This window comes from Maylandia zebra, linkage group LG3, assembly GCF_041146795.1.
Source record: "Maylandia zebra isolate NMK-2024a linkage group LG3, Mzebra_GT3a, whole genome shotgun sequence".
Taxonomy (NCBI): domain Eukaryota; kingdom Metazoa; phylum Chordata; class Actinopteri; order Cichliformes; family Cichlidae; genus Maylandia; species Maylandia zebra.
In genome coordinates, this window is record NC_135169.1 from 10,764,936 (window position 1) to 10,772,978 (window position 8,043).

The 8,043-nt window shown below is 39.9% G+C and overlaps 1 long non-coding RNA gene across 1 annotated transcript; it reads left to right on the top strand.

The window, feature by feature from the left end:
• Nucleotides 1-5,711: 5,711 nt before the first annotated feature.
• LOC143416950 (uncharacterized) lies at nt 5,712-6,419 on the top strand. Its single transcript, XR_013097186.1, has 3 exons — nt 5,712-5,963; nt 6,165-6,254; nt 6,363-6,419. It is a non-coding gene; the product is annotated as an uncharacterized LOC143416950 (long non-coding RNA).
• Nucleotides 6,420-8,043: the final 1,624 nt, after the last annotated feature.

Genomic DNA, 8,043 nt, shown 5'->3' on the forward strand with positions numbered 1-8,043 from the left:
CCACACAAAGTAGCGAGGAACCTCTTGCTCCACAAAGTAGCAAGGAACCCGGGTATCGCTACACAAAGTAGCGAACTTCTCAACGCCCCACACAGTGGCGGAGACTGCACAACGACACGGTTATAGAGTCGGCCTCTTCTCAACGCCTCACACAGTGGCGGAGACTGCACAACGACACGGTTATAGAGTCGGCCTCTTCTCAACGCCTCACACAGTGGCGGAGACTGCACAACGACACGGTTATAGAGTCGGCCTCTTTAAACTTACTTGGCGTTGCTTAGAGTGTAATATCAGCCCGAATCCCGCCGACCTTCATTCATCGAGGAGAAAAGACAGACCGCGAATCCACAGGAACTTCCTGGCTGACGTCAGGCTTTCAGCGTGCCTCTCCTCCCCTCGGTGAATGCGATTCCAGGGCTCCGGCATCGAAGGACCAATTAATGTTAGGTTTGTAGCTTGAACCCATCCGCTGGAACGTTGAAGACAATATAATTACACTGCTAAGCAAGACACAAGTAGGCAAAGTTCTTCATGTTACTCGTGCACGGGAGAGAACCGGACAACCGCTTGACTCCAGTTGGTCTCGTCCGTTCTCCCATACACTGTCCTTTTATTGAGGTTACATGAATATGCATAGGTTCATTAACATACGACGTCTACATACAAACAAAGAGTACCTTGCCTGTGTGTGTGTGTGTGTGTGTGTGTGTGTGGTGTGTGTGGTGTGTGTGTGTGTGGGGACTGCTGATCAAAGGGTCAAACATCCTTGGTCAGGAAGAGGGTAGCCTCCCCCTCACCCTAGATGGTTCATCCTAGATAACACGGTGAGGAAGTCCTGCAGTTCATCTAAACAAAGAGCACTTAGACTAGAACAGACGCAACTACGTTAATCCTACCATAAAATAATAAGACACGGTATGACCTCTCATGCTCCCAAAGTGCTGTCTAATACACACAAAGTTTGCAGACTATCAAGGATCAAAACCTCTACCAATCTACAACTAATTACAAAACTCTAAGCATATATAAGTAAATATTTCTAAGCATAAATGACAATCAACAATACAAATCTAACAACATGTCCTTCAATGCACATATTAAACAAATATGTAAGACTGCTTTCTGACATTTGTGCAACATCTCTAAAGTTAGAAATATCCTGTCTCAGAGTGACGCTGAAAAACTAGTTCATGCATTTATTACTTCCAGGCTGGACGACTGCAATTCATTATTATCAGGAAGTCCTAAAAACTCGCTGAAAAGCCTTCAGCTAATCCAAAATGCTGCAGCAAGAGTCCTGACAGGGACTAGAAAGAGAGAGCAGATTTCTCCTGTTGGCTTCCTGTTAAATCCAGAATTCAAAATCCTGCTCCTCACATACAAGGTCTTAAATAATCAGGCCCCATCTTATCTTAATGACCTTGTAGGACCATATCACCCTATTAGAGCACTTCGCTCTCGCTCTGCAGGCCTACTTGTTGTTCCTAGAGTATTTAAAAGTAGAATGGGAGGCAGAGCCTTCAGTTTTCTGGCCCCTCTTCTGTGGAACCAGCTTCCAGTTTGGATTCAGGAGACAGACACTATCTCTACTTTTAAGATTAGGCTTAAAACTTTCCTTTTTGCTAAAGCATATAGTTAGGGCTGGACCAGGTGACCCTGGATCCTCCCTTAGTTATGCTGCAATAGATGTAGGCTGCCGGGGATTCCCATGATGCATTGAGTTTTTCCTTTCCAGTCACCTTTCTCACTCACTGTGTATTAACAGACCTCTCTGCATTGAATCATATCTGTTATTAACCTCTGTCTCTCTTCCACAGCATGTCTTTATCCTGTCTTCCTTCTCTCACCCCAACCAATCACAGCAGATGGCCCCGCCCCTCCCTGAGCCTGGTTCTGTCGGAGGTTTCTTCCTGTTAAAAGGGAGTTTTTCCTTCCCACTGTCGCCAAAGTGCTGCTCATAGGGGGTCATATGATTGTTGGGTTTTTCTCTGTATCTATGAAGCGCCTTGAGGCGACTTTTGTTGTGATTTGGCGCTATATAAATAAAATTGAATTGAATCAATGAAATGAAAAAGTTATTTTGCATTTATTTCAGATCAGGCAGCAAATCTCGAGAGACAGAAGACTGAGACTGACCAACTGAAGCTGCAGTCCAAAGGTATGGTGTGGAAATCTGATCACTTCTATAGAAATGTTGCAATCTGTTTCTGGCACATTTTTGATGGTAAAGCATAAAATGTAATCTTCCAGATTTTTTTTCATTCTAAAACATCTTAATAACAGACACTGGAGCCAAAAATGTCTCTTTTTATCTCAGCATCTGGAAGTAAGTGGAATGTGTTTATAATGAAACAGCTTACAGCTCCTCTTCATTGCAAACACTTTCAAACCGAATACTTGCTGATACAACAATTCTAACCATCATTTAAAGTCTGTGTTTGTGATTTTTTTTTTTATCAGAACAAGCAGCAAAGCTGGAAACTGAGATTAACCAGCTGCAGCTGCAGTCAGAAGGTATTGAAATTAACTAAAAGTAATAAAGTAAAAGTTGCTCTTTGGTATTTGCTATTTTTGTGCAAAGCTAACTGAGCCTTGTGGTATTAATGTAACAATAAAATAACATTAGAAGGTGGGAATGTGAACTTTAGTCTGACTTTGAATTCTAATTGTAGCTTGAATCAGAAGAAAAAGACGTTGTGACTTTGCCACCAAACAGGTACAGTCGGGGGTTAAAGTGGATTCAGCAGGTGGAGGAACCCTAAAATTAGTTGTAGTAGCTCAGCGTGGGGAATAATCACAACTCAAAATAATTTCTATGGAGAGCTCAGATCTCAGCAGATGTTTAATTGTTCTGGTTGATTTCCATCCTCGACACTATACAGTTGGTATGAAGGTGGAATTCAGTGAATGAATCTCAGTATCATAAAATTCATGTTTTATGTATTATTATGTAGTCTTGTAATAACACTTAGTCTACCTCAGTTTCTTTTCTAGTATGTTTCACAATTTAAAAAAAAATTAATATCCCCTGTGCAGATCCCAAATCTGGTTTAAAAACATGAGAACTTACAGGTGAGCTTTAAATGAGCAGCACTTACCTTTTAATCTGAGCTCTCTTTTGCCTCTCCTCTCCTGTCTTTCTTATCTTTCTCCATCTCTGAGTGAAGTTAGCTCTTTCTTTTCTCTAGTGGTGAAATACTGCAGCTGGACCTTTAGCTACAACACACTGTGAGACAAACTGCACACAAACAGTATTTTTTCAAGCAGTTACTCCCTTTATGCTCGTTCATCATTTGTAGGGAAAGCTAGATGCTGAAATAACCCAGTTGCAACTTACGAACACCTGTAGTTCTTATGGTGTCAGGCAAAAAAAGGGGGGGAAAAGGCCCACTTTAAGTCTGTGAAGGTTCTCAGTCATCAAGGTCATCGTAGTCCAAGGAGCTTGGAAAGAAAAGCATCTGGACTTCTTTAAGTTTCTTGAAGATGTTTTTAACTCTCATCCGAGAAGCTTCTTCAGTTCTAGGGTCAAATGGTGGAGGGTCGCAGATTTAAACCCAGTGGGAGTGTCCCCGAAGAGGGACAATAGACCCCCTAATGATCATCTACCTAATCACAGGAGACAAGGTGTGAAAACGGGTTTAGGTCACAATCAGCAAAGGTTTCGGGTAAACTCATTGTGAAATCTAGCCCCACCCTGTTATGTGATTTCTTGAGGTCAAAAGGCCCAGGATGTGAGTGGGCTCACTTTAACCTCTGAGTTTGGCACACCTCATGATTTAAAAAAATAAAAGAAATAAACAAATAGGACTGCCTTTCATGTGTTTCTGTTTGGGCTTAGCTTTAGGCTTCTGTTTAATTGGTTTAATGTTTGAAGGGTCGCAGTGACGAAATAATAACTCTCTGAAAATGTAAGACGTAGAAAGAACAGATATGTATTTAAAAATGTAGGGAGTAAAAGTAAAAAGTTGTCAGAAAAAAAAATACTCAAGTAAAGTACAAATAGCAGTACAACAATGAAGTATTTGTAATTCATTACTTTCCGCCTGTCTTTAATCAGACACTGGAGCCAAAAACGTCTCTTTTCATCTCAGCATCAGTAACTGACTGGAATGTGTTTATAATGTAACAGCTCACAGCTCCTCTTCATGGCTCTTCAACATTTACTTAAACACCAGTTTCTGTGCTGATACAACAATTCTAACCATCATTTAAAGTCTGTGTTTGTGTCTGTGTTATATCTCTGCCTGCAGATATAAGTTCATGAAGTCTAAGATTTGGTGGATCAACATATGTCACGGCTATAAATCTGTCCACCAGGTGGCGCTACTGTGTTAGAACATCTGTAGTTCATTCACAGAGGCAACTTGACCACCAACAATGTTTTTATTTGTGGTAAAGCAGGTAGAGAGCGAGGGGTAATGTACGGTGGCCCTGAAGTGCAAATCACACCAACAAATTGCTAAACACAACAACAAAATTGAGAAACAAACAAAACTGAGAATCACAAAATCAAATTAAGAAGCACAAAAACAAAACTGAAAAGCACAAAAACAAAACTGAGAAGCACAAAAACAAAATTGAGAAGCACAAAAACAAAATTGAGAAGCACAAAAACAAAACTGAGAAGCACAAAAACAAAACACACACACACACACACACACACACACACACACACACACACACACACACCTACTGAAGTATAAATAAAGATCGGGGCAGTTTCTCAGCGCGAGTCTCAGTCTGGAGGCTGCCCTTGCTAGCAAGAAGTTCTGTGTGTTTCTCTTCTCTGAGTCTTTACTGAAAAAGTGTTTTAGAATATATTCCTTAACAGGTAGGTACCAGTCGGCAACAGGAGACATCACTGATTGGATGTCCGCGCTGTTCGTCTTTGGAACCGGAAGTTACTCTGCCTGTAGCGCATTTCGTTTGAAGAAGAACGGCGGAATGTTTTGTTTGGGAAAAAGCTGGTTGAGGAGTCACCGAACTTTTGCAGCGGCTGTGGCGAGAGGCTTTATCACGCATCTTGCATCGGAGACACTTCACTCCCATTGAGTAAGCTAATAAGAATAATAAAATGTTTGTTATTTATTGATTTATTAGCCTAGCGTTAGCTGTTTCCAGACCATAGCAGACCAGAGGGCTGTTCCACTAAGCAAGCTCAGAAAATCGAGGCTCATTTGAATATGCACGCAGCTGTCAAAATGACTGCTCAAGACCTTTCTAGTAGTGAGAGGTCTACTGCTAAAAAAAAAGGAGTCTATGAGCCAATAAAAATTATTTTCTGATCCCGTTTGATGTGTGCCATGGATTTAAAATATGATGTCCGTGAAGTATATAAACACATTTTGATGCCATAAAGTGCTTAAGCGACAGGTGGCAAAGGTTATTTTAGGTTTTGTTTGAAAAGACGTGGCGAAATGTAAATGTTCGTCTCACAAAATTGACATCATCGAACCAGACACAGAGAAGAGGAAAAGCTTAGTTTTGTTTAGCGAGCTTCGAATCCTTCTTCCAGGATGATGTGGAGAAAACCACTATAAATCTGGCCATGTGATAATTAGCAGCTACGCTGGGGGAGAAAAGCTTCTGAGGCGACGTCATATTTGCGACATCTGACTTGTAGTCATTTTAATGACGAATTTTTACAAGCTAACAAATCGAAACACGATTATTTATTATTTAAATTGAAGCACAACATATGTGTGATTCAGAGAGTAAGGCAAAGCAGACCAGAAAATAACTTTTATAGCTCCATTCACTTCCATTCATTTTTCTTTTGTTCAGGGACCCACGAGCAGACCAGAAGGGGAGGAGACTTAGGCTCCCTATATTAAAATAATTATCAATTGGTCAAATATGAATTTTCATTCATCCTCATTTCTGTATTTCCAGGTCATAGATTTGGAAGAAGAAAACGATACAGGCACTACTGAATGCCTCACTGTCGAGAGCTCCTGTTACAGGTGCATTGTATCTTGAATAATTATTCCAGAGGGTTGCACAAAATATATACACACAATTATTATAAATGTATGTAGTTTGACTCTTTTACATTAGATTCTTCAGAAAAAAAAATAGTAGAATCGTTCTATAAAACTGGAACTGCATGTTTATGCATTTGTCTTTTTGCATCTACACTTTGTGTACATGTTTTCACTCTGCAGAAACTACACACAGCTGTTTGAACCGATTGTGATTGATGATGAAGATCCTACTCCTAACGAAGCCAAAGCTGAGCCCCCAGAAGAACCTGTGTTAGTAATTTAAACATTTGAATCCAATTAACCGCCATCTTGTTCTGTACAAGACATCATGCAATCAGTATATACACCTTTAAAAAATAAGTTTCCCTTTTTTTTTAGAGACACCAATTTGCAGGCACATGAAATTATTGCAAATTTGGCACTGGAACTTGACCACAAGAAGGTCAGCAGGTTCAATATATCAAAGTCAGCTGTATGGGATGGAGCTGTTAGAGGATTTGGACGCAGCACATACTCTGACAACTACGACATGTTCATCAAGTTCAATGATGATGCTGGCAGCTTTGAAGACGGTTTGGATACAGGTGGCCCGAGGCGTGAATTCCTCACACTTCTTATGGGCAGTCTGAGAAATCGCCCCATCTTTGATGGACCTCCAGAGAGCCGTTATCTTGTATATAATTCAAGAGGTGGATGTTTTCTCCGTAATTATTACAATGGAAATTTTAATAAAAATTGGCTTATTTTTTTTCATTAGCATATTTAATAGCAATTAACCATGATAATTATGGGCCCTGTATAACAGCTGCCAGGCAAGATGAGTACTTTTTAGCAGGAAAGATGATCGCTGTATCCATTGTGCATGGGGGACCAGCACCACATTTCCTCTCCAAGAACCTGGTCAACCACATCACAGGGAATCAGAGTTTCAGCGCCACTGTAGAAGATGTGCAAGATGAGGAGATCACAAAAGTTCTACATGAGGTAGAAAATTACCTAGGCTCAGGGAATGGGTTTACTTAGAAGACACTTGGGGCCAGTTTAAAAGATTTAATCAGGATAAAAGTTATCCGGGTTGGATCATATCTTGAAAGTAGGTTCAAGGTAGATTCTGTAATCTGAAAGGACAGATTTCCACCTCCCAACAACACAAGTGAAATAACAAATTGATTATTTTTTTAATCCAATGTTTGAATGAATCGTAAAAGTAGTGAAAATTATATTTTTGTTTTTCTTACAGTAAACCTTTTTTTTTATAGGTCCTGAAAGCTGAATCAGAGGAGTCTTTGCATAATCTTATTTTGCAAAACAGCACAATCTTCCAAACTGCTGGATGCCTCAGAAACGTCAAGCCTTGTGAGAAACAAGCATTTGTGGAGGAGTGAAGGTTTGAATGGCCGTTTTTATTTGTTTATAGTTTTATGAAAGGAGAGGTAAGGAAATTAATTTTTTGTAATGTACTACAGTGTTTACTTTCTTCTTTCAGAGAAGGCAACAGCAGTGTGTCTGGGCTGACGGCAGTTCCACTGGCAGGAATGACACCACCACCATGCATCCAGTTTTTAAGTGATTCACCTTTTCCAGTTGCAAACACCTGTGCAAATACTCTGAAGCTACCCATCTGTGACTCATATGGCATCTTTAAGGCCAACATGGACTTTGGAATTCAAAATGCTCCAGGATTTGGATGTTCTTAAATCAGCAAGGTCATCAAGTTACAGTTACTGAGTTACCCTGTTAGGTTCAGCTGCCGTTGGCACACTACAAGCAACTTCCATATTGTTAAACATTTAGTTGTTTTAGTTGTTTTTTCTGAATATTGTGTATGTTGGGAAAGTGACAGAAATGCTGGACACTATTTGTAAATGGTTATTTAAAGAAAATTTTAAATGTTTCCTTGTGGTTAAATGTTAATATTTAAATCCATGCCAGTTGCTGTATATTATGAACAATATTATATTCAATTTAGCAAGAGGGAAAGGAAACACTACTAACATTAAAAAATGAAGGAAAAACAGAAGGGCTGGAGCACTCAAGTAAGTCCAAAGGTTTTATTAGG